This window comes from Saimiri boliviensis, chromosome 19 (assembly GCF_048565385.1).
Source record: "Saimiri boliviensis isolate mSaiBol1 chromosome 19, mSaiBol1.pri, whole genome shotgun sequence".
Taxonomy (NCBI): Eukaryota; Metazoa; Chordata; class Mammalia; order Primates; family Cebidae; genus Saimiri; species Saimiri boliviensis.
Window position 1 is genome coordinate 23,061,751 of NC_133467.1, and position 25,669 is coordinate 23,087,419.

Here is a 25,669-nt window from a genome sequence, read left to right on the forward strand (position 1 = left end):
TTAAAGCCGTGAGCCTTTCTGGAGGAAATTCAAAGGCTAAAAATGCAGCCCCTGAGCATTGCAGTTACACCCATGGAGAATAAATCTCTTATCAGTGAATCGTTCCTTCAGGACCAATACACCGTGGAAGGAAGTAGGAGCGAGCCCACAGAATCCTATTTCTCCATCAGTAAAATCAGGGGCCATATGAGTGGGAAGGGTAGAGGCAAGGCTGCAGTCTGCTCTCCTGGCTCCCCACCCAGTGTTCTTTCCCAGCCACAGCTAAACTATGTCAGCCCCAGGGTTTCTCTACAGAAGGTGGCTGGCAGACAGCCTCCAACCACAGTCCTCACCCCAGGGAACTCTGGAAGGAAGAGGGAGTTAGAAAATTTCCTTTTCTGTCTCCTTAGAAATCCCACTTACATTAGATCCCTCTATGGAAAAATTCATTTTGTCATCAGTCTGATGGCTTTTTAATTTAACCAGTGCATTCATTTATTCATCCATTCAACAAGTATCTATGAAGCACGTATCATGTGCCAGGCACTGCTCTAGTTTCTTTGGAGACAATGATAAAGAAAGGACACAGTGATCTCTACCTGCATTGGACTTTTATTTTAGGAAGTGGGAAGAGATTATCTGTAAATAAGACAAATGTCTGAAACATATGGTACACTGGAGGCAGTAAGTGCAAAGAAAAAAATAAAGAGGAACAGACATAGAAAGTTGGTGGATAGGGGAGGCTTAAATAAGAGATGGGTAGCCAGTGAAGTCCTCCCTGAAAAGTGTCACCTAGGAAAAGCCCACACAGATGCCTGGGGAGAGTATTCCAGTCAGAGCGGCAGAGCAAAGGCCTAAGGAGGAGAGTACTTGGAACAGTGGAGAAACAAAGGCTGCAGTGGCCAAAAGGAAGCGCATTGGGAGGAGGTGGGAGATGAGGTCCAGGAGGGAGCAAGGAGAGCACAGATTGTAGCTTATCAGGGATGTCTTTGGGGATTTTTGAGCGGAAGAGAAATTTGATGTGCCTTGAGTTTTATCACAATCACATTGATTATTGTGCAGAGAAGGAAACAATGGTCAGAGCAGGAGGCCAGCTAGAAGATGTGATTCCCCAGAATTATTGAATTGGCTATACCTAGCCGGTAATTGATATTTCCTGTCATTTTTTGAGGTCTTCTAAATGCCTCTCTTTCCTGGACTCTGTAACTTTTTCTCCCTCAGCATAACATGCATGAAACAAACCTCACTATTTATTCCCACTGCTGGATATCCCTGCTGATTCGGAACCACAGCCCTGACACAAAGAACTGCAGGTGACACTGAGTTGAGAGAGTGGCAAATGCCTCATACTGGTTCTCTCAACACCTGCTCCAGTCCCCTTTGCTTGTGTCTTTCTGTACTTCAGAGACTGGAAAAGTAGAAAGGAGAATGATACTTTCCAGATCTCCTGGTAGCTCCAGGTTCTAAGGGGATTTGATTTCTTCCATGCACACACACTGCTGCAAGTCTTGGAGGCAGAAAGGAGTTCAGGAGGTGGTGGGCAAGTAGAGAAAGGCGAGATCCTCTGGAAAGGATGATGTCGAGGAGGAGGAGCCTGGGTTCTTTAAGATGAGCTGAAATTCTCCTGTCATAAATACCAAATGGTGACCAATAAGGCCATGGCAGAGGGATATGCCCCAGAACATCATCTCCCGTGCATGCAGTCCTTGGCCAGCACTCCCCAGCTTGGTAAGCTTCACAGCCCATTTAAAACTTTTGTATATTTCCAACAGCCTGTAATAAACCCTTTTTGACTCAATGAGTCTAAGACGACTGCAAAAGATTTGGCCATCTAACCTTAGTTTTAGACTTCAGCAAGGAAGGGGAAGCAAAGTTTCATCAATGTTCTGTCCACCTTCTAAGGAGATTTCCTGGGAGCCCTTTGCAAGAATTTCAGTTATATCTCACTAGCCATAAAAACTCAGTTACACAGCCATACTTAGGTGCAAGGAGGCTTGGAAATATAGAAGTTTAGCTGGACACATTTTCCTCTCAATCATGAAGGATTTCTCTAGTAAAGAAGTATTTGTTTCTCTTAGTAAAGAAGAGGGAAATAGATATTGAGTAGGCAGTTTGCAGTCTCTGCCACAAAGCGTATACATTATTTTAGGGTTGTGATACATATTGCTAAATTGCCTCTTAGAAATGTTTACACTCCCATCATCATCAAAAATGAAACTAAAATGTGGGGAAAAATTAAGTGTATATATCCAAATGTTTATTATAGCCATAAAAATGTCTTTTGGCATCAACAAAATAAATATTCAAGTGTCAAAATACTCTAGGTTTGGTCCTAGAAAGTGGGAAGAAAGCATGAAATAAAACAGACAAAGATCCCTGTCCTAAAGAGAATCTGGTTGCAAAATTTGCCACATAAGGAGTGTGTTTTCACAAACCCCATCACCGGATTGGCCAGTTAAATATTGATTGTTGGCAAAAATTGTGATTTGGATTTTGTAACAGTTATCTAAAGCCTTCCTTTTGGCATAGATTGTTTGAATATCGAATTCATAGTATGTTGAGGGCACTGACAATTTGTGGCAATGAAGTTTAATAGTGAGGTTCCAAAATATTCATCTTACTGTTCTCTAAGGTGTGCAATGGTGAAACTGTGTCATCTAAGAAAGTGATCCTGTTAATGAGGTACCAGAGGTTAAAAGTTGGAGTTGGGGGGTGCAAGTAGGGGACAAGGGCCAGCATGTCTAAAAGTACAGAAAATGAGAGCGTGTGAAGGGAGCTGTGAGTAGTGCCTGATCATGCAGGTGCCAAGTGAAAGAGTGACAGTGGCAGGAGGTGAATCATGGTCAGGAGTGGGCCAGATTATTACACTCTATTAAAGAATGCAATTTTATTCTTCTGTGAAGGAAATCATTAAAAACTGTAGAGCAGCATGTGCTATTATCAAAGTAAATAAAAGGATAGAGGCAAAGTTAGTAGCACAGTGCCCAGCACCTAGTAAGCCCATATTAAATGTTAACTATAATGATAATTACTATTCCTTGATTATAAGCATCACTCTGGAGGATGGGTGAGGACGCTGAGATTAAGAGGATTTGGGTAATTGACAATGGTTATGAAGAGAAGAAGATAGAGAAAAGAGATATTCAGGAGAAAAACAACAGGACTTAACTGGGAGATAAGGTTGAAAGAAGAATGTAGGGTTCCAATGTGGGTGCCTTGGTATGTGATATAATCATTCACTGATGAAAGACATGTAGTCAAGGTAACATTTTTGCAGAGAAATGATGAGGTGTCTTTAGCACATCCAGATAATCATGTCCTCTTGCCATCCAAATTTTCTATTCCAATCTAAAACACTGATATTATGCCATTTCAAGGAACGTGCTACTTCCATTCAAAGGGTGACGAAGATTTCCAGTGTCTTGGCTGGATTCAAGATCTCTGTTGGAACCAAATGAGGAACAAATTCACCTGTCACCCTATTCTTTTCATGCAACCTGGGTATTATTTCTTCCTGGCTTTGCAGGTTGTTAGCTTATGTGCAGGAGGAAGCAGAACATTTCCTCAGGCTCCTTTCAAGGCTGGTTGCCACATGAAGACACTCACCAAAACCAAATATATGGTTTTATTTTTTCCTCGTCTATTGTCAGGAGTGAGAGCAGAGAGAGGGGAACTTCAGTAAAGGCTGTTCTCTTGCCTCAGTGGCAGAGAGCAAGGAGGGCCTTAAGGAGCTCTGCTCGCCCACCTGGACCATTTAAATTAAGAGATGAGCAAGGTGCCAAGTGCACAAGGGCAAATTGCCTGTGCAATGAGCTCACAGAAAAGTTGTCTGGCAGGGGCAGCTTCTTTGAGGAATAAAATCCTTGTAATTCACTTCCCTTCACTGAAACACAGAATTTCCACAGGTAAGAGCTTGGTGTCTTTGTAAAAGCAGGGGGAGTTTATAAATTAGACATTATTAAATTCTGTTTTACTTGCAGCTCATTTATTTTTAGGCCTAGCATAATTGCTCCGAAACCTTGAGCTTGCTGCAGTGGTGATTTTGTCCAGCTCTGCAAGGTGACCTGGAGACTCAACTCCAGACACAGGGATAACAGTCCCCTGCTTCCTGTGCTCTAGAGGGTCAAAAGCAAAGCCCAGACCAAAGATAAGGGAGATGAGTTTTTGGTTCTACCCCTTAATCACACAAGCTACTTGATTATGTTAAACCAAATTCAGTCCCCTTTCTCTGCCCTCATACTCAGATAACAGCTTTTAGTGTCCTTCTTCAGAAATATCAGCGTGTTAGATAGCATAATGGAGTCAGATCTAGACTGGGATCTCATTTCTACTCCTTGGGAGCTTCAAGTTAACTTGGTGCAAGTTAACTTAATCCTTCTAAGCCTTCAATTTTCTTACATGTAAAATGGGGCTACTAGTAGGACTAATCTTATGGGGTTGTTGTAAGACTGGCTAATATAATACAATGCATATGAAGATCTCAGCACACTGTTTGGTATTCTATACATGGTAGAGATGGTTAGATAGATGGATAGATCAAAAGTTCATTTTCAATATGGTCAGTGCCTGCAGGCCAAGCTATGTAAGTTTCCAGTAACAAATAACTGAGTCTCGTCTAAAGACTTTTAATCAGAGCCAATATTTGAGATGAAGCAATGACTTTTGAATACCGACAGTCTTTCTGTGGAGAGAAACAAGATTTAATATTTTTAGAGCAGATCCAACTAGTTATTCTTAAATTATATAAAATCTGCTGGGTTTCATCAATCAAATTAATCCTTTTATTCCGTGGTCTTTTCTCCATCAATGACAATTAAAATTTTGTAAACAAACAAAACAAACAAAAAACCCAACACTGACAACTGCATCTTTTCTTCCAGAACCCTTCCTATTCATGGCTTAATTCCTCTTTATTCCCTGAAGAGGTAAAAACTTTAGAACCTAACACAAGGGATTCCATTACCATGTTTTATTAGTCACTTATCTACTGTTCCCAGGTTACTGTACTAGAAGAACTGTAACCACCCAAACACCATCTAAAAACATGTAAACATAATTTGCAAGAAAATTTCTGAGAGGTCCCCTTGGGCCTATTTGATATAAGCTTAGTAACAGAATACATTTTAAGTCAGTACATTTTTCTGGCTAAAATTTCCCATTTGCTTCATGTTTATGTAAGAATGTGTTCAAGCTCTCCCAGGGCTGGACTTCATCCTCCATACTCCCCCCTGGGGTGTAGCTCTATAATGGACCCGTGGTTTTGATGACTTCCCAAAGTTCTCTCTCCTAGAACACATGATCTGGAAAGACTAAAATAGAGGTCAAAAGAGTGCCTTGAGAACACTATTTATATGCTACATCTTTAAAGAGTTGGAAACAGCAGTACCAAGAGAGTTTAGCAGACCTGGGAACAAATAGAAGTTATTTGTTCAAATATAAGTGTGCAAATGATGTTCTTCAGACTTACAGAGCCTGTCACATACAGCAAGCCTCCAGCCTTTCCCCTTTCCTGATCTCCTGATCGTCTTTCACTCCAAAACTAAAGGTACCCTTCTAAAACACAGCTATCATTGAATCAAAGTTCTACATTAAACTCTTTAGACTTTGTCATGAAGGCACTAGCCTGGCACATATGCCCTTTCTAGCTTTATCTATCACTGTTCCTGTCATATTCTCTACTCAACCACACAAAATTTATCCTTCCCCAAATTCACCATGATTCACTCTCTTCTATGTCTTTTTGTTGGCTGCTTCTTTTGCCTGGTGAAATCCCACCCATTTGTGAAAGCCCAGCTTAAATATAGTCCCCTAAAGGAAGGGTTCCCAGTGCCTAAAGCTGACATAGTCACTTTCTTCCCTGTGATCCTGGCACATTGTAACAGGCCTCTATTGTAGCACTGTACACGCTAGTTTGTAATTAATTTTTATTTGCCCCCCTTCCCTATTATACAGTGATATCTTACGAATTTTATATACCCCAGTGTTTCAAAAGTAGTGAGCGAATTGAAGAATGAATGAATGAACCAAATCAACACATGGGTTGGTTCCAATAATAGATTGGAAAGAAGATGAGATATTAAGCAAGGACCCACCCTTTGCTTCCACATTGTCTGGACTAACCTATTGACTCTGTAGAGCATTTTCTAGGAGATGATATAAACAGACCCCCTGGAAAGACTCCCTCTTTACAGAAAAGCAAGTGGGCCTTCATGGGATGAAAGAGCTTCTTAAGTTTTCTGTCATTACAATTTACCAAAGAGAGGATAGTGTCACAAAGTATTATCAATAAGAATAGAGGGGAACCATGCAAGAGAAAACTGGGTACAAAGATTCCTTTGCAGCAAAAGTATAGCTCTGTGGGCCAGGAAATTCTTCCACTTAAGAGTCATATGCTCTGGAATGTGCAAGGGGAAACAGTCTCAGTAGGGTCTTGACTCAGCAAGGCCTGGAATTGATGCTTGGGCTGTTCTGCAAGGTCCTAGGGCATTTAGATTCACAGCGGCCTGAGCCCAGTTGCACACGCCGGCATGTATCAGTACAAGCCTTAAATCAGAACCACCCGTTAGGCCTCCTCCCCTCTCTCTGGCTCTGAGCCCTACCCTCAAACCCCCCTCCTTCCCTTCACTGCAGGCTCATTAAGGCCTTTCCCAGTACAGAGACACTGCATTTGGGGGACTGTTGGAGTGTTTGATATTTTCCACTCTGCGTGTCAAGGGCATTTACAGTCGGCGTCAGAATGTTATGTCGGTCTGAGGAGGCACTTTGAAGTGTTTGTGGTAGAGGCCACATGTGCAGGCAAGATGTGCCTCCTCCCGATCCCTGGATCCCTGAGGTTCCTGCTCAGCTCTTTCCCAGCATCATGTGACAATGAGGAACACCACTTAACCCTTTGCTTCTTGGTCTAGTAGCTGGTTATTATTACCATTATTATTATTATTCATTATTTTGGAAAAGCACTTCATCCTCTTCCTTCATCTTGGCTTTGGAGACAGTCTGGAGACCTTGCCTTCTGATCACTACTTCCTGGAACCTTTTTGTGGCTGTTACTGCTAACACTCTACATAAATGTATATGTGGAAATGTATTTCCAAATAGTACACACAAAGCGAATGCATATATCTTAATACCATACAGATGGCGAAAGCAATGGAGTTCTTGACACTTTCCTACCATTTCATATTCATTCCAAGAGGCAGCAGGCTGGCCAGTCATCTCCTTCACCAATCCCATAGTCTCTGATGCTCAGCCATCATCAACACAGGAAGCCCCCAAATGGCATCATTTTTTTTCCCATTTACTAAATGATCATCCACAGGTAGCCTCTTCAATGTCTCTTACTTGCTACATGGTTCAGCTCATGCAATGGAGTAGAGCTGAAGTTGATAACCTTCAAAGCTCCTTTCAGCTCTGAGGTTCGCTAATGCTCAGCTCTCAAATAGTCTGGAAAGTCTTGGACATGGTAAAGTGGGCTCGGATGGGGGGACACAGGGCTTCTCTCAGAATTTAAGAGAGTGGGCATCAGTCTATTTGGGGATCAGTTTATATTCACAAAGCACCAGGCAATACAGTGGGAACAAGACAGTTTTGGGTTTTGGTGGGGGTTGTTTTTTTTGAGATAGAATTTTGCTCTTGCTGTCCAGGCTGGAGTGCAGTGGCACTATCTCAGCTCACTGCAACCTCTGCCTACAGGGCTCAGGCAATTCTCCTACCTCACCCTCCTGAGTAGCTGGGATTACAGGCACACGCCACCACACCCTGCTATTTTTTGTATTTTCAGTAGAGATGGAGTTTCACCATGTTGACCAGGCTGGTCTTGAACTCCTAACCTCAGGTGATCCACCTGCCTCAGTTTCCCAAAGAGCTGGGATTACAGGCATGAGCCACCACATCCAGCCAATAATACAGTTTTTTAATGAACATAAGTCACTATCAGGTATTCAAAGATCAAGATCTTTTGGCAAAGTTGCCTTGGGCTCAACTTCTTAACTTAGAATGATCCCCAGAGATATTTACTAAATATGAGATAATCCCCTGCAACAACAGTTATACTTCTTTATTTTAATTTAGGGGTCTGAAGAAAGAGATGTGCTTTAACATTAGACTATTAAAATACTAATAATAGTTACTATGAAACAGGCAATAATGGGCAAGGTAAAGCGTTATCTTATTTAAGGCTCATAATAACCCTGTGAGGTGAGCACTGTTCTCTGTCTGAACTTCATGGAAGTCAATGGCATGCCCAAGGAGGTATTAGAAAATGGAGGGTCTAGGACACGGACCCAAAACTTTCTGAGAGTTAGTGCTCCTTTGCCTGCTAGTTTGTATTATAACCTAAAATATTTAACCTTTTCTTTACTGTTATATTGTCCTAACACTGACTCTAATTTATTCTTCTAACATTGGCTCTAATACCTGAATTACTTACATCCATGGCACAATTCTTTTTATTTAAGATCATGGTCAGTGACCTTTTCATCTCCTAAGACAAATCCTAGCATACTGCCTTCCCTGGCCTCATGTGTTCCCCAGCTCTGAGTCAGGGGTGTTTCATCAATATCTACTGAATGAAGGAATGAGTGAATGGCATGTAACAAGCCTGGGAAAGGTGCTGGAGCGTTTAATGCAAGAACATCTCTCAATTTCTGTAATGGAAGTCTGCCCTGGGACTCCCCCAACACAAACAGGACACTTTCCCAAAGCAGGCAGGGGATTCAAATCCTTTAGAGCTAGAAATCCAGAAATCCTTCCCTGACAGCATAAATTAGCAGGCTTCTTTCTTTCTGTGCTGCAGGCTCTGAGCTTTATTGGTCTGCCAATAATTAGGCATGCGCACGCGCGCGCGCGCACACACACACACACACACACACACACACACACAGACAATGGATCAAAGAGGAGGACTATGGCTTACATAGTTTGTTAGAATAACTTTGCTGTTTGTATTTGATATGCACAGTGTCAAAGTCTCTTCTACAAAATAGGGCATTTGCACCCTCTAAAGAGCCTCACTGAGAAGAGCAACAAAAGGAGAGTTAATAGTGCTTTGTTGCAAAGCTGTCATATCTTCTAAGTTGTTCCCAGAAGGGTTGCTAGCATGGGATCAGAGGGGTATACCATGTGTTTTTTGTTTTTTGTTTTTGTTTTTACACATTGGTTGGAATGAGAAACCTTTCCAGTCACTGTGTTCTGGAAATAAAATAGTTGATATAGAACAGTGTCCAACACATGTGATCCCTAAAAAGCCCACCTAGACCAATGTTTGAATCATGTTTTCAATCAAGAATTGATACCTTCAGTTCCCCCTAGTTTTCAACAGTGGAGATCCTGACCCAGTCATCTCCTAAAAAGTCTTCTCCCTTTATATGGGTCTCCTTAGCAGAGCTTATTTATTTTATTTCCAATGTACCAGAAAAGAGACATATTTTTCTGTTGCTGAATGAATTAATCCAAGTATTTTTATTTGTCTTAGACCAGAGTTGGCAGCTGATTCTCACAAGAGAGGGGATTGGCAGCTAAATCAATTTTAAATTAGGCATTTGTCATGATTTAGCCTACTCACAAACCTTTAAAAAAATCTCAAAACTTAAAGGTCAAAACTAACAGAACTAAGCTCTGCTTGTTTTTTTGAATTAATAAAAGAAGTTGGTGGTCCTTTGCCTGCTAATCTGTATTACTACCCAAACTGGTTAACCTTTTCTTTATTATTTTATTGTCCTAATTTTCCTCTACACTTTTAAATTTTATTTATGTCTTCTCTTTCTTCCCTTGTCTAATATTTTCCCTTGCTTACTGACTCATATCTTTTATGTTTTACATCCTCTGTTGTGTTCCCTCAATACTGTGTGTTCCAGATTAGCAGTAGGGTGGGAAGCCAGTAGAAGATAATGCACTTTGGAAAGGAGAACATTTCATTTCCCATCTCTATCTGTAGCATTGTTCACTTCTGTCTTAGTCTGTTTTGTTTTGCTATAACAATATCTGAGATTGGATAATTTGTAAGGAAAAGAGATCTATTTAGCTCCCTGTTCTGCAGGCTGGCAAGTCCAAGATTGAACAGCTTGGCAGCTTCTGATGAGAGCCTCATGCTGCATCATAGCATGGTGGAGAAGTGAAATGGGAAACAAGCCTGTGCAAAGAGAGCAAACAGGAGAGGCAGCCTGGCCATAGAAAAGCCTATTATCAAGGGAGCTACTCCTTTCCCATGAGAACTAACCCAGTCCCAATATAAAGACATTAATCCAACTCCAATGGAAGGCTCTAATTACCTCTAAAAGGCATCACCTCCCAACACCAAGACATTGAGGACCAAGCTTCAACATTCACACTGTAGCAACGTCCACATAAGAAATTCCACAGCAGCCTCCACCTGAGCACTAGCCTTTCTGTTGCTATTGCTTTCCTTCTTTATCTTCATTGTTTTCCTCTTTTTTTCTCTTCAATGTACTCTGCTTCCATTCCAGAGGAAATAAAAATAACTATTATTTATTGCGTACTGAACATTGGCTCACTGTAATATTGCACACTTTAAAATTATGTTACTTAATCATAACTAGAATCCTAAAAGTTAAGTGATTTTCTCTTTTAAATATATATTATACTTTAAGTTCTGGGGTACATGTGCAGAATGTGCAGGTTTGTCACATAGGTGTACATGTGCCCTGGTGGGTCATCTACTTAAGAATTTTCTTAACATTTTATTGCTCATTCAATGCCTTGCCTAAGCCAGTGAGAAAATGAAATAAGGACCACACTCCTTTAGGTATATTTTCAGCAAGGATGCCCAAGGCTAATGGGAGTGTATGGGGAAGAAGGAGCCCTTCGTTTTCCTTTTATCAATTGTTATTCATTTAGATAATGTTTGTTTTTTAAGCAGAAGAATTAAGAGCTAGTGTTTGGTAGCACAATAAGGTGACTAGTTAAAAACAAATTTTTTGTGTGTTTCAAAATAACTAGAAAAGTGGACTTGAAATGGTCCTAACCCCCCCCAAAAAGATAAATGTTTGAGGTAATGGATCAGTTACCCTGATTTGATTATTACATATGGTATGCTTTAGTGATTCATATGTACCCCATAAATATGTACAACTATTATGTACATACAGATGTACAACTATTATATACATAAAAATAAAAAATTTTAGAAAGAGCCAAAGAATGAAGTTTGCATCTGTCACAACATTTTAATTTTACGTTAGGATGTAACTCACTAAAAATGAAAATAAAAATACTTTTCAGTAGGGAAACACATTAATTTTAAAAAATAGCTTACTATAAAACACAAGCATTGTGATTATCATTGAAAACCATTTGATTGCCACAAATTCAAATTAAGTAGTGAATAAAAACCAAGTAGCATTTTATACCTTAAGTGAATGAAAATAGGACCATTTCAAGTTTAAAGGCAATAAGTCAAACATTGTAGAAGATGACAAGAGTTAAATCTTAGGTCTAGAAAATGGTTCAAGAACCTCTCTTCTTTTCACTATGAGGGCTTCAGAGAGAGACAAAGACATGTAAACAAAAAATATCTACTCACCCTCCTTTTAGAAAAGTTGCATTGATGATAGCTTTACTTGTAAAGATTTGGTGATGACTTTGCCTATTGTAATATGATATTCTGCAAAAATCAGATGGTAATTGAGTTGTCTTCCTAGCTTGAAGCAAGTTATATTCTTGATTTCAGTATTGATAAGGAGACTTAAATAGGAAAATGAATATCCCAGTGGTCTAGTTGAATCTCAGACATTATTTATTATTTTCTTTTATTACTTTGGTGGGTCAACTGAATATGAGTAAAATAATGATAAATTTATTTTTTAAACAAGGACATATTCATTTATTTATCTTAACTTGGCTCTGAACCTTTCTGCTACTTTCACCAAAGTCAGCTAAATCAAGGATGGTTCATTTGAAGAGTTTCCATTTGATGCAATATATATTTGTTTGTGACCCATATCTCATCCTGTGAGAATTCCCCCATTTAGGGGAAAGGCATACTTCCTGTTCCTGGTGTTTCCTCTTATGTACAGGGTGTGCATTAATGCAATACTTGTGGCCTCTCTCCATCCTTTTGCTCACTCCTGGAAAGGCAGCAGTAGAGGGGGCAGGAAGTAGTAACTCAGCTGATTGGTGATCTTGAGGAGAATTGGAGATGCTTAGCCCTATATTTTCCTTTCTCCTTCTTAGAAAAACAATGTTCATAGGGTACATGTTCCTGCCAAAGAGGAAAACGGGTCCCACTCCAGTGCTGCAAATGAATACATTTGTACAATTTTAAGGGGAAGACCAACTATCTAATTTTTAGGACCCAGTGAAAGGTGAAAATGTGACTCTCTTTGTTTAAAGAACAGGAAAAATATGCCATTGAAGGAACACATAAAGCTTTTCCTTTTTTCCACTTTCACTCTCAACTGATCATGGTGCTTTTTGTTTACTATTCATTGTTGTTCTAAGTAAACTAAAAATCTTAAATAATTATTACTGTGATTTTTTCATTCATCTTTGTATTCTGCAATAATAATTTTAAATAAAAATATCAGAGCATTTATCTCCTATGCAAAACCACCAAGATTCTCAATTTGTATTTGTTGGCTTATTCTTGGAGGGGGTGCCTCAAGCTGGCCATACGAGATAAACATTCCAACTAGCAATAGAGAATGGTAGCAAAGTAGAAATAAAGGACATTTTCTCAACCTGATTAAAGGTCATCTATTAAAAAACCAATAACAAAGCTAACATCATTCTCATTGGTGAAAGGCTGAATGTTTTGCCCTTAGGATCAGAAATAAGCAAAGAATGCTTTCTCTCACCACTCCTTTCAACATTGTAATGGGGTTTTTAGCCAAGGGAATTTGGTGATAAAACAAAATAAAAGCCAACCGGACTGGAAAGAAAGAAGTAAAAAAAAAAAAAAATCTCTATTTGCAGATTATATGGTCTTATATGTAGACAATCCTAAGGACTTCACAAAAAAACAACTAGAAGTAATAAATGAGTTCAGCAAGTTTTCAGAATATAAGATCAATACACAAAATAATTATATTTCTGTACAGTAGCAATGAACAACTGAAATGAAATTACGAAAACATATTTGCAGTAGGATTGAAAAGAATAAAATATTAAAGAATCATTTTAACAACAAAGTGCAAGTCTTGTACACTGTACATTGAAAACTACAAAACATGGTTGAAAAAACTTGGAGATATAATAATAGAAAAACAGCAACAGCCGGAACCAAAGAAGAGCTCACATAGCCAAGACAATCCTGAGTAAAACAAAAACAAAAACAAAGCTGGAAGCATCACACTACCTGACTTCAAACTATATTACAAGGCTACTGTAATGAAAACAGCATGATACTGGTACCAAAAGAGAGATACAGACCAATGAAACAGAACAGAGGCCTCAGAAGGAACACCACACAACTACAACCATCTGATCTTTGACAAACCAGACAAAAACAAGCAGTGGGAAAAGGATTCCCTATTTAATAAATGGTGTTGGTAAAACTGGGTAGCCATATGTAGAAAGCTGAAACTGGATCCTTCCTTACACCTTATACAAAAATCAACTCAAGATGAATTAAAGATTTAAACATGAGACTATACCATAAAAAGTCTAGAAGAAAACCTAGGCAATACCATCCAGAACATAGGCATGGGCAAGGACTTCATGACCAGTACACCAAAAGCAGTGGCAACAAAAGCCAAAATAGACAAATGGGATCTAATTAAACTTGAGAGCTTCTGGACAGCAAAAGAAACAATCATTAGAGTAAACTGGCAATCAATAGAATGGAAAAAATTTTTTGCAATCTACCCATCTGACAAAGGGCTAATATCCAGAATCTACAAAGAACTTAAGCAAATTTACAAGAAAAAAACAACCTCATCAAGAAGTGAGCAAAGGATATGAACAGATGTTTCTCGAAGACATTAATGCATCCAACAAACATATGGAATAAATACTCATCATCACTGATTATTAGAGAAATGCAAATCAAAACTGCAATGAGATACCACCTCATGCCAGTTAGAATGGCAATCATTAAAAAATCTGGAGATAACAGATGCTGGAGAGGATGTGGAGAAATAGGAACACTTTTACACTATTGGTGGGAGTGTAAATTAATTCAACCATTGTGGAAGACAGTGTGGCAATTCCTCAAGGATCTAGAAATAGAAATACCATTCGACTCAGCAATCTTATTACTGGAGATATACCCAAAGGATTATAAATCATTCTATTATAAAGATACATGCACACGTACATTTACTGTGGCACTGTTCACAATAGCAAAGACTTGGAACCAACCTAAATGCCCATCAATGACAGACTGGATAAAGAAAATGTGACACATACATACCATGGAATACTACACAGCCATAAAAAGGATGAGTTCATGTCCTTTGCTGGCACATGGATGAAACCGGAAACCATCATTCTCAGCAAACTGACACAAGAACAGAAAACCAAACCCCGTATGTTCTCACTCATGAGTGGGTGTTGAACAATGAGAACACACAGACACAAGGAGGGGAACATCACACAATGGGGCTAGGGGAGGAATAGCAGGGATTAAGGTGATTGGGGAGGGATAGCATTAGGAGAAATGCCCAATGTAGATGATGCGGCAATGGATGCAGCAAATCACCATCATGGCATGTGTATACCTATGTAACAAACCTGCACAATCTGCACATGTACCCCAGAACTTAAAGTATAATAAATAAATTTTAAAATAATAATAAAGATTTTTAACAATGTAACCATGGAACATTTAATCCCAACTGTGGGACTCTTAGCATGAGGCACCATGCCACCAGATTGCATGTCTGCAAAGCCAACCCTGTATAAGATTCAATACTGGGAAGTTCACTTGCCCACGAATTTAAGTTACTACTTTAATATTGGCTTTACATTAATGCAGGTGATAGTTTGCCCCCATTTGACCTGCCATTTTGTCTTATTTCTCAGTTGTTTCAGATTTTTGGCAGAGATGGAGACTCCTCTAAGATTCTAACTTCACCTACCTAATTTTTGCTTTTTGAGGGAAATACAGAGAAAGCAACAATTAGGTCATACATATCTTGAGGTCATGTTATGTGCTTACAAGAGGTAGTATTAACCAGTAGTTAAAAAAATGGGCTTTTGAATCAAAACATATTTGGTCTCAACTTCAAGTTCTGCCAATTTTAGTTGATACTTCCTAGCAAATTATCTCCCTTCCTTTGCCGCATTTATAAAATGGCATGACAGTAGTACTTACTTCTAAGTATTGTGAAGATTAATGAGATAATGTAAGTAAAGCATTTGGCATACACAAGCAATCAACAGTGCTTGTTTTATTATTTAATCAAGTTAGAAACTATTCTAGCCAGATTAAAGGTCTTCTAAGACATACTGTTTACTAAAAACCACGGAAGGGTAATATTAATATGTAAGGGACAGAGTTCCAAAACATTTAATGACACTGAATAATCAATATTTTGAATGTTCCCCTCCAAGTCCCTGGCCAGCTCTCTAAATATTCATGATGAAGTACCATGATGCAGAAAGTGCCTACCTTTAGCTATAAGTGTAACTACATTCATTCATCAAAAACAATTTTAAAGGTGTTCAGATCTCTTGTCTACTTATGTTTAAAATTCTATCTAATGCTATAAAGTAGATTAATATTTTAAAAGTTTAAATTACAATGATTTTTGCTAATAAATTTATTTTCTTTCTTGTGTTTCTTTGTTTACACTGTCATCTAGAAGTCCCAACTATTCCCAAAGAACTGTTTCCTCTGGTTCTTCCCAGGAAGCTAAGAAACATATATTTTAAGGTAAGAATTATTATGTAGTGATATTGTAGTATAGTGGCCTCTGAGGGAAAGATAATCTAATAACAAGCCCAGCACTACTTCCTAGTTTTTCTGTCATATTAGGCAAGTTCTTCAACTTTTCTGAACCTTACTTTCCTCATTTATAAAATGAAAATTGTACCAATACCTCACAGAGTTGTTAAGAAGAGTAAATGTAATTATATATGTATATATGTCATTATGTATAGTATTATAAATATTTATATAGTTTCATATATACACATGTATGCTATTATTACTATTCCACTGCTTGTTTTCACTAATGTCTCAAGGTTTCTATGTGCTTTAAAGATACAAGAACAGAAAAACAAACACCGCATATTTTCACTCATAGGCAGGTGATGAACAATGAGAATACTTGGGCACAGGGAAGAGAACAATACTCATTGGGCTAGGTGGTCGGGCGGAGAGGGGATGGGAGGGACAGTGGGGTGGGGGGCCAGAGGGGAGGATGGGAAGGGATAACACTGGGATAACACAACACTGGGAGAAATCCCTAATGTAGGCGAGGGGTGAAGAGTTGGAGACAGCAAACCATCATAGCATGTATGTACCTATGGAACAATCCTGCAGGATGCAGGATGTACACATGTACCCCGGAGCCCAAAGTACAATTAAAAAAAAAAAAGAAATTGATCTTTACTAACACAAATTTTTGCCTAAAATATGTACATTACTGGAAGAAAAATATTTGAAAAGTTGCTATCAAACTACCCAGGGATTTGTCATTCAACTGAGAACTTATAGTGGAGGAGCCAGGGTATCAAATCTTTGCACTGATTCTCTTGAGTGTTAACAGTGCCTTTTACAGTTAGGGAGACAAGATTTAAATGTGGTCATTTTCCTATTGTTCTTAAAATTATAATTAAAAAAAAATTTTACCAAGCAAAAATGTAGCTACTACCACAAGAAACAATGAAAATAGCTAACATATGTTGTGCAGTTTTAATGTCTGATACCATATTTTGCTCTATACACATTCAAAATGACCCTATAAGTAAATGTTACAACTTCCATCAAGGTGATAAAACAAAGTTTTATTTGGGTTACAGAAATTGATGAAGATTTCATGGCTGATACATGGTAGAATTCAGATTTGAACATAGTTGTGTCTGCTTCCAAAGCATGCTGTATGCCCAAGCAATAATTCTGTAAGTAAATTTTTTTCAGTTGTGATTTCTGGCGTCCAGAATTTTCTGTTGTTAAATCAGAATTCTTCTTAGTATTTGAGGTGCGTAAAATGAGTCAATGATCAGAGGTCAACAAAGCTTATTTTTAAAAAACTTTGGCTGGGCGCAGTGGCTCTCACCTGTAATCACAACACTTGGGGAGGCCGAGGCAGGTGGATCATTTGATATCAGGAGATCAAGACCAGTCTGGCCAATGTGTTGAAACCCCATCTCTACTAGAAACCAGGAGGTAGTGGCACGCACCTGTAATACTAGCTACTCAGGAGGCTGAGGCAGGAAAATCCCTTGAGCCTGGGAAATGGAGGTTGCGGTGAGCCAGTATCATGCCACTGCACTCCAGCCTGGGTGACAGAATGAGATGCTGTCTCAAAACAAAAATGAAAACAAAAATACTTTAAGAACCTTTATATTATGAACATATATTTGAGCACCTGTGTGAAAAAGGGGAAACTTGTTACTTCCTGAGGCAACAGCATAAATATTGCTGGTATTTATCCTGATGAAAATGTATATTTCTATGAATTAGAAGCTTTAAAATGTTTATAAATTAATTATGATTCTGGAATTCCACTTGAGAGTCTCTTTCTTAAGGATATAGTCCACAATACCAAAAATATTATATGCACAAAGGTGTTTATACAGTGTTATTTAAATTGTTAAAGTACATATACTTACTAGGCATGCAAGGTTGGCTTAATAGCTGAAAATTAATCAGTATAATACACCATAGTAATAAAGGACAAACACTTCATGTTCATTTCAGTAGACTCAGAAAAAGTAGTTGACAAAATTCAAGTGACTCAACAAACTAGGAATAGAAGGTAATTTTTTTAACTAGATAAAAGTTATTTATAAAGAACCTATAGCTCTTCTCATACTTAATGATGAGAAACTGAATGCTTTCCTCCTAAAATCAGGAAGAAGAAGAAGGTATCTATTCTCACTATTTTCACTCAACATTCTCTTGGAGGTTCTAGTCAAGACAATTATGCAGGAAAAGACGTGAAAGGCAATCAGATTAGAAAGGAAGAAGTAAAAACTACCATTATTTGCAGGTGACATAATCTTGTATATAGAAAATCATAAGGAATCCACAAAAAATTATTTGAACAAATAAGTTCAGCAATGTGGCAGGATACAAGTTTGATATTAAAAATTCAATTTTATTTCTGTACACTACTAATGAACACTCTGAAAATAAAATTAAGAAAGCAATGTAATTTATAATAGCTGCAAAAGAATAAAATAAGAAAAAAAGTAAAAAAAGTATAAGACATGTACACTGTGCACTGAAAACATAGTTGAAATAAATAAATAAGCAAATGGAAAGGTAGCTCATGTTCATGGATTGGAAGACTTAATAGCAATAAGATGGCAATTCTTCCCAAAGTTGATCTGCAGTTTCAATGCCATCCTACCAAATTTCAGCTGCCTCTTTTTTTTTTTTTTTGTAAAAATGGAAAACCTAGTCATAAAATTCATGTGTTCCTGCGTAAGGAATGCAGAATAGCCACAACAATCTTTTAAAAAGAATTTAAAAATTGGGGTACTCATACTTCATGATTTCAAAATCTGCTACAAATCTACAGTCATTAAAAGAGGATATTATTGGCATAAAGATAGATATAGAGATCAATGAAGTACAGTTGAGAAGTTAACAATAAATATTCACAAATGATCAATTGATTCTTGACAAGGGTGACAAAAAGTTTAGTAGGCAAAAAAAAAAAAAGTTGTTTCCACAAATGGTGCCAGGATAACTTGATGTCCACATGCAAAAGAATGAAATCGGATTTTTAGCACACACAAACATTAACTCAAAATGGATCATACACTTAAATACAGATGTTAAAACTACAAAACATCTCAAAGAATGCAAGTTTGATTCAACAGCTGTTTGATTAAATGCCCAATAAACAACAAGGTTTATTTAATAGCAGTAAATCTTTTGTGGCCTTTGGCTAGGCAATGGTTTCTTAGGTACCAAAAGCAGAAGCAACAAAAGTAAATAATAGATTACTTGAAGTTCATCAAAATTAAAAACATTTTTGCGTCAAAGGATACTACCAAGAAAATGCAAAAACAATTCATGAAATGGGAGAAAATTTGAAAATCATATCTTATTTAAAAATTGTATCCATAATGCATAAAGATTACCTACAGCTCAACAATAAAAATACAAAAACCATAATTATAAAACAGGCAAGTGATTTGAACAGAAATTTCTTCAACGAGAATATGTAATGGCCAATAAGCACATGAGAAGTTCAGTATCCTTAGTCTTTAGAGAAGTGAAAATCAAAACCACAATGAAATACTACTTCAAACCCACTAGGATGACTAAGATTAAAAAGTCATACTGCAACGATTTTTGGTGAGGATGTGAAGAAATTAGAAGTCTCATGTAGTGCTGATGGAAATGTAAAATGGGGCAACTATTTTGGAAAACAGTTTGCAGCTCCTCAAAATGCTAAACAGAAAGGGAAAAAAGCTAAACAGAGATTTACTATTTGACTCAGAAGTTTTATTCTTAGATGTATACACAAGATAAATGAAAATTTATGTACAAAAACTTGTACATGAATGTCAATAGCAGCATGACTGATGATAGACAAAAGGTGAAAACAACCAACATGTCTATCATTTGGTTAGTGGATAAACAAAATGGGATATATGTGTACAATAGAATGTTATATAGCAATAAAAAAAAAAAACAATGAAGTACTAAGACATGCTACAACATTGATGACCCTTGAAACCATGCATAAAGTAAAAGCATCCAATCATCAAGGACCCAACATTGTTTGGATACATTTGTTGATAAATGCTTGGAACAGGCAAATCCACAGATACAGAAAGTAGATTAGTGTTTGCTTGGGGCTAGGGAGGGAAAGGGGAACAGAAGTGGGAAATTACTGTTGATGTATATGGAATTTCTTTTGGAGGTGTTGGAATGTTGCCAATTAGACTGTGGTGATGATTAACACAACTTTGTGAATATACTCAAAATGATGGGGTTGAAAAAAATGTTCTGAGGGAGCATTATTCTGAGCAAGTTCATAGTGTTGGGGTTGCAAAAAATAAATATGATACAGTCTCTGCATCAGATGGAAATTATATATATATTTCATACATTTTTTTTTAAAAAAAGCTCATGCACCAATTTAAATAAATGAACAAATAAGTCAGAAGACAGGAAACATATATATGAGAAATCTTCACTGCCACCATTAATCAAAGTGATATAACTTTAAGCAGTAATAAAATACGTTTCTCTTTTAAACAATCAACTAGTACATTTAAATTCTGACACCTTGTTCTGACAATAGTGTAGTGAAACTGCCAGCCTCAGGTGCAGCTGATGGCAGTTAAATAAGCATTTTGTAAAAAAGCAATTTGGAAATATACATCAAGGGCTATAAGTTTTTACACCAATTGAACTAATAATTCCACTTGTTGTACTCTATGTTTAAAAAGTAATTTGAAGAATGGAGGAAGCTATTTGAGAAGGTAGACCAAAGGAACACTTATATATATATATATTACCACATTTAATTCTCTCAGTAAACTCATTAGTTATATATTCTTTGCTTCATTTACAAAGAAACTAAAGCTCTTCAAAGTTAGAGCCTCTGTCCAAGGTCACACAGCTGGTAAGAGACACAGCTGGGCTTTGATCTCAGATGAGCCAGTACCAAAGCCAATGGGCTGTCAACTGCCATGGCAGCTTTCTTTGGGGAAAACCCTACTCATAGAAGCGGAGGATCTCACTAAGCCTACCCTACTCTGAGAACAGTTTATCCATCTGTCAGATGGAGGGAAGGGATGCACTAAATGGTATGTAGCATTTCTCTTAGTCCTGGGCTTTTTTTTTTTTTTACTGTTGTGAATAAACCTCAGGAAAAAAATACAAAAATAAGAATTGTGCAGGAAATATTAGACTTTCTTTATTTCTTCCTTTATCTTTAGGACTTTCAACCAGGCTTACTCTTTGTTTTGGATTTTTATCTTCAGTGTACTGATGTTTTCTTAATCAAGATTAGCTAGTTACCATGCTCGTGCTTATGCACTGAATAAATATATGGTAGTGATTAAATGTATAGGATATGTACATAGAGAGATCGCAAAGTTTCTTGTACTATTTTTGAAATTTCTATTCTTGTTTAAAGTAAGTCACATTTAAAGATCAATATACAGAAAGGCAATTTGACAGATTATAAATGTTTCAAAAATTATATTTACAAGACTAGCATAAAAACAGGAAAATGATTGTTATATTATTTTTAAAAAGTAGTATACAAATTTTAATATGCAACATTACTATAATTATATATGAAAATGCAAAAACCAATTATAAATTTTTAAAGTGAAAGGAAATAAAATGTGAACATGTCCAGATGTTATGGCTAATAGATAACTTATTTTATTCTATTTTTCTTTGATTTTCAAGTTTTACGCAATAAGCATGCATTTTCTTTTTTCCCTTTTGGATTCATGTTTTCTTTTACTGAAGTTTTACCCTTTGATGGTGTGAAGTTTTACTACAATATGTTTAGAATGTGAATTTACGTCTAGTTCTTTTGCATAGCTTTGGTATTTATTTTAAATATGGGGACTCTTCTTTAAGGCTAAAAAGTTTTCTATGAATTTCAATTCATTTAAATATTGTTTTTCCATGTTTCCTTTATTCTGTACCTTTAGAAGTTTTAATACTGAAGCATATAACTTTATCCTTTGTTTATTCCTGTGTCACTTTGAGAAAATTTCCTGAGTAGTATCATCCATTTCACTAATTTTTTCTTGTACCCTTATATGGGATATTTACTCATCTTTTTGATATTTTTGGTCTAATATTTTCAATTCAAATAATTCAATTTTCTTCATTTTTTCTACCCACCTGTCTTTGAGTCATGTCTCTTGGTCTTTATTTCATGATTAGTTTTTCTACTTTATAAGGTTATTGGGTCTTTTGATATATGAGAATCTTAAACATATTATTTTTAAAAATCATTTTTAGATTGCTCTATTATATTCATTTACAGATGTTTCTTGGCTTATGATGGGGTTATGTCCCAAATAAACTTACCATAAATTAAAAATATCCTAAGTCAAAAATACATTGAATACATATAACCTATTGAACATCATAGCTCAGTCTAGCCTATCTTAAACGTGCTCAGAACACTTACATTAGCCTATAGTTGGACAACATCATCTAATACAAAGTCTATTTTATGATAAAATGTTGAATACTGTACATAGATGGACATTTTGTAGACACAGTGAGATGCAAAAATACAAAACACAATATCAAAACATGCTGCCAGCACAGTACACTGTAGAGTATTGGTTGTTTATGCATGTGATGATGTGGCTGTCTGGAAGCTGTGACTCACTGTCACTGCCCAGCATCACAAGAGAGTACTGTACTGCATATTGCTAGCCCAGGGAAAGATCAAAATTCAGAATTTAAAGTATGATTTCTACTGAATATGTGTTACTTTCATACCATCACAAAGTCAAAAAAGTGCAAGTCAAACCATCATAAGTCTGAGACTGTAGTTGAGAAGGAAGGCATCACTTGATTACTGAATATGTTGGCTGCAAATATTAGTTTTTTCAAGTGCTTTAGAATTTTAGTTTGTGAGTTAATCTTAAATAACAGTTTGAATTGGTTTTGTTTCTGTGAGGGCATTTTGGTTTGTTTTTTAGTCTGCCGAAAGATTTGTGCAGCCTCCTATTTCTCACAGTGAGCCTGGCTCTTATGCTTTGCCATGTGTGGAACTTGTTATGTTCCCCATTACCTCATAGGAGTCCAATTTCTTTCAGACTGTTTCTAGTTCCAAAGACTGCCAGGCCCTTGTCTTCTTCTCTAGCTTATTGCTTTACTCTTTATTCCCTATCAGATCAACAAATATATTTAACATTGTTTAATTTTTTAACCATGTTTTATGCCTTTTAAATATACACAAATACAAATCTTTCACTGCTAAGCCTTTGGACTAGAGAAGAAATTTAAAGTGTAAGTTCAAAGCTCCATCCTGATTATAAGTGCATTTATTATTTTTTCTTTTGTTTTTAGTTTGTAATCATGAAATTTTAGAAATATATAAAGGTTCAGCAAATACTATATTCTCCATAAACCCTTCACCTAGTTTATTTATTTATTTATTTATTATTGTACTTTGTTTGCAACTTTTCTATAAATCTAAAATTATTTCAAAATAAAATCCTGATTTAAAAAACAAATAAAAAAGAAAATACTGTATTCCCCAGTATAACACCACCAGTATAAAACAGACGTTAACTTCTGGCTCTATTTGCTTTGGATCTTTCTTTTATTTTTTGAAAAGTAAACTATTTCAAATGATTCTGAAATTCACTTGTTCTTTTCCTCTCTTCTCCCAAAGGTAATTGTTATTTTATACTTGACATTTGTAATTCTTGTGTACTTAATATACATGTGTGAAACATACATATTCCTATATGTACACATACATGTTTCTGTGTCTTTAACAAAGATGTAGTGGTGTTTTCTCATGTTTGAAAAGTTTGCAATAAAAAATATTTGATATAAATATAAAAATCTATCTTATTGTGACTTGAGTTTTCAGTATCATATGTCAGGTTCATTTATGTTGACATTTACCTAATTAGATAGTTTAAATTACTGCAATACGTTACTCAATTGTATACATGGTTCACATTCCCTCATGCAGAATAGTTAGGTTGTTTTTGCTTTGTTGATCTTGTAAATTGAGCTAAAAACAATCATCCTAAAGCTTGTCTCCTTGGACATATGTGTGAGAGCTTCTCTAGGAGAGACATAAGAAGTAGTCTTTCTGAATATTGATGTGTTCAACTTAAATGAATGTTGCAGTTTCTTCTCAATGTCATTGTATCAATGTAGAGTTCGACAGTCATGTACTGGAGTTTCCATTTCTCTGCATCTTCACCATCATTTGGTGTTATCAGACATTAATTTAGTCATTATGATGGTCATTTAATATTATCTACTTATTTGTAGTTGTAATTTCCCTGATTTGTAATCAGGTCGAGCTTTTTAATATATGTTTAATGGCCTTTTTGGTTTCCTGCTTCTGTGAATTGTTTTTTCAAACCCTTCACTCATTTTTCTCTTAAATTTTTATTTTTTCTTTTTAATCTGTATTAGCTAATTATATATTTTGAATACAAATATTTTGTCAGTGTGACAGTCAGTAGTGCTACTCACTGATACCCAGTTCTCCTTTCTTTTTGGCACATGGAAGATTTAATTTCCTGGTTCCCTTAGGAATAGATGGATCCTTCTGACTAGTTCCACCAAATGAATTATGAATAGAAGTGATGTAGATGAATTCTAGGTTGTGACATTTAACTGCCAGTGTGAATCCTTGAAAATTTTATTTCCCTCTTTTTTGCTCTTACCAATGACCAAGATGTGGGTGCTCCATCAGCCTGGGTCTCTGTGTAAAATTAAAATGCCCACTGCTGATTCAGTGAGATGTAGCATGACCAAGATAAAACTTTTATTGTTTCAAGCCACTGAAATTTTGGTGTCATGTCATAACTTAGCCTATCCTGATGAATATAATTGGTTATATGTGTTGCAAATAACTTCTGTTCATTGGTTTTACATTTTTGTCTTTTATTTTAATGTTAATTACATTTATCAATCACTTATAATTTTTGCCTTTTATGTCTTATTTTGTAAATTCTGTTCGAAGACATATTTTAACCTAATATTTTTTAAGTTTTCATGTTTTGAAATATATTTTTGTGTGTAATAAAATTAGTAAGACACTAATTTTATTTTATTTTTATACATAGATGAATAACTTTGTAAGCTCTGTTTGTGAAACAGTAAAATTTTCTTCCCACTGCTTTGTCTATTTGTCAATCCTGCACCTTTACTTCACTCTTAGATTTTTTTTTTTTTTGTGAAAATCTCTGAATGATAAATTCTGTTTTTGACTGGGAATATTTTTATTTTGCTTTCACTCTTAAATGGATAATTTAGCTAGTATATAGAATTTTAGATAAACAGTTATTTTCCATCAGTGTTTTAAAAATATTATTGCATTGTCTTCTGACTGCTATTGTTGTTATTAAATAGCCTGTTCTCATTTCTGTGGCTGTTACTTTATAGGTAATTTATCTTTTCAATCTGGTTGCTTCAAAGGTTTGGTCTTTAGTGTTCTGCAAATTCACTACAACATTCACAAGTGTAGATTTATTTTTCTTCCCCTGTTAAAATTTTTGTAAATCTTAAATAGGAGGATCCATTTGTAAATTAATTCTAGAAACTTTAAAAACACTATCCCTTTTATATTTTCTCTTCATCATTTCCTTACTCTGTACTTCTAGACTCCCTCCAATTAAGCAAATGTTGGGTCTTCTTGACTTTATTATACATAATTTTTGTCTCATTATTTTTCATTCTGTGTGAATGTTTTTGAAATTTTCTTATTTCTAATGTTTACTAATTTCTCTTCAGACTTCTGATCTGTTTAAACTATTTACTAATATTTAATTTTAAGAAATTAAAAATGGTTGAAGTAAATCATTTTTTAAAATATTTCAGTTTCTTTTTATGTCTTACTTGTTTGACTTCATTTTGTATGCTTTTAGC

General features: G+C 36.2%; 1 long non-coding RNA gene across 3 annotated transcripts in view; it reads left to right on the forward strand.

Annotated features, from left to right (window-relative positions):
- The window catches only part of LOC104650946 (uncharacterized), a 313,310-nt gene that overhangs the window by 156,984 nt on the left and 130,657 nt on the right, over positions 1-25,669 (forward strand). For all 3 annotated transcript variants that reach the window (XR_012515011.1, XR_744526.3, XR_012515012.1), the window contains exons 5-6: positions 15,738-15,808; positions 16,900-16,998. This is a non-coding gene — a long non-coding RNA (uncharacterized LOC104650946). The remainder of the gene's footprint in view (positions 1-15,737; positions 15,809-16,899; positions 16,999-25,669) is intronic.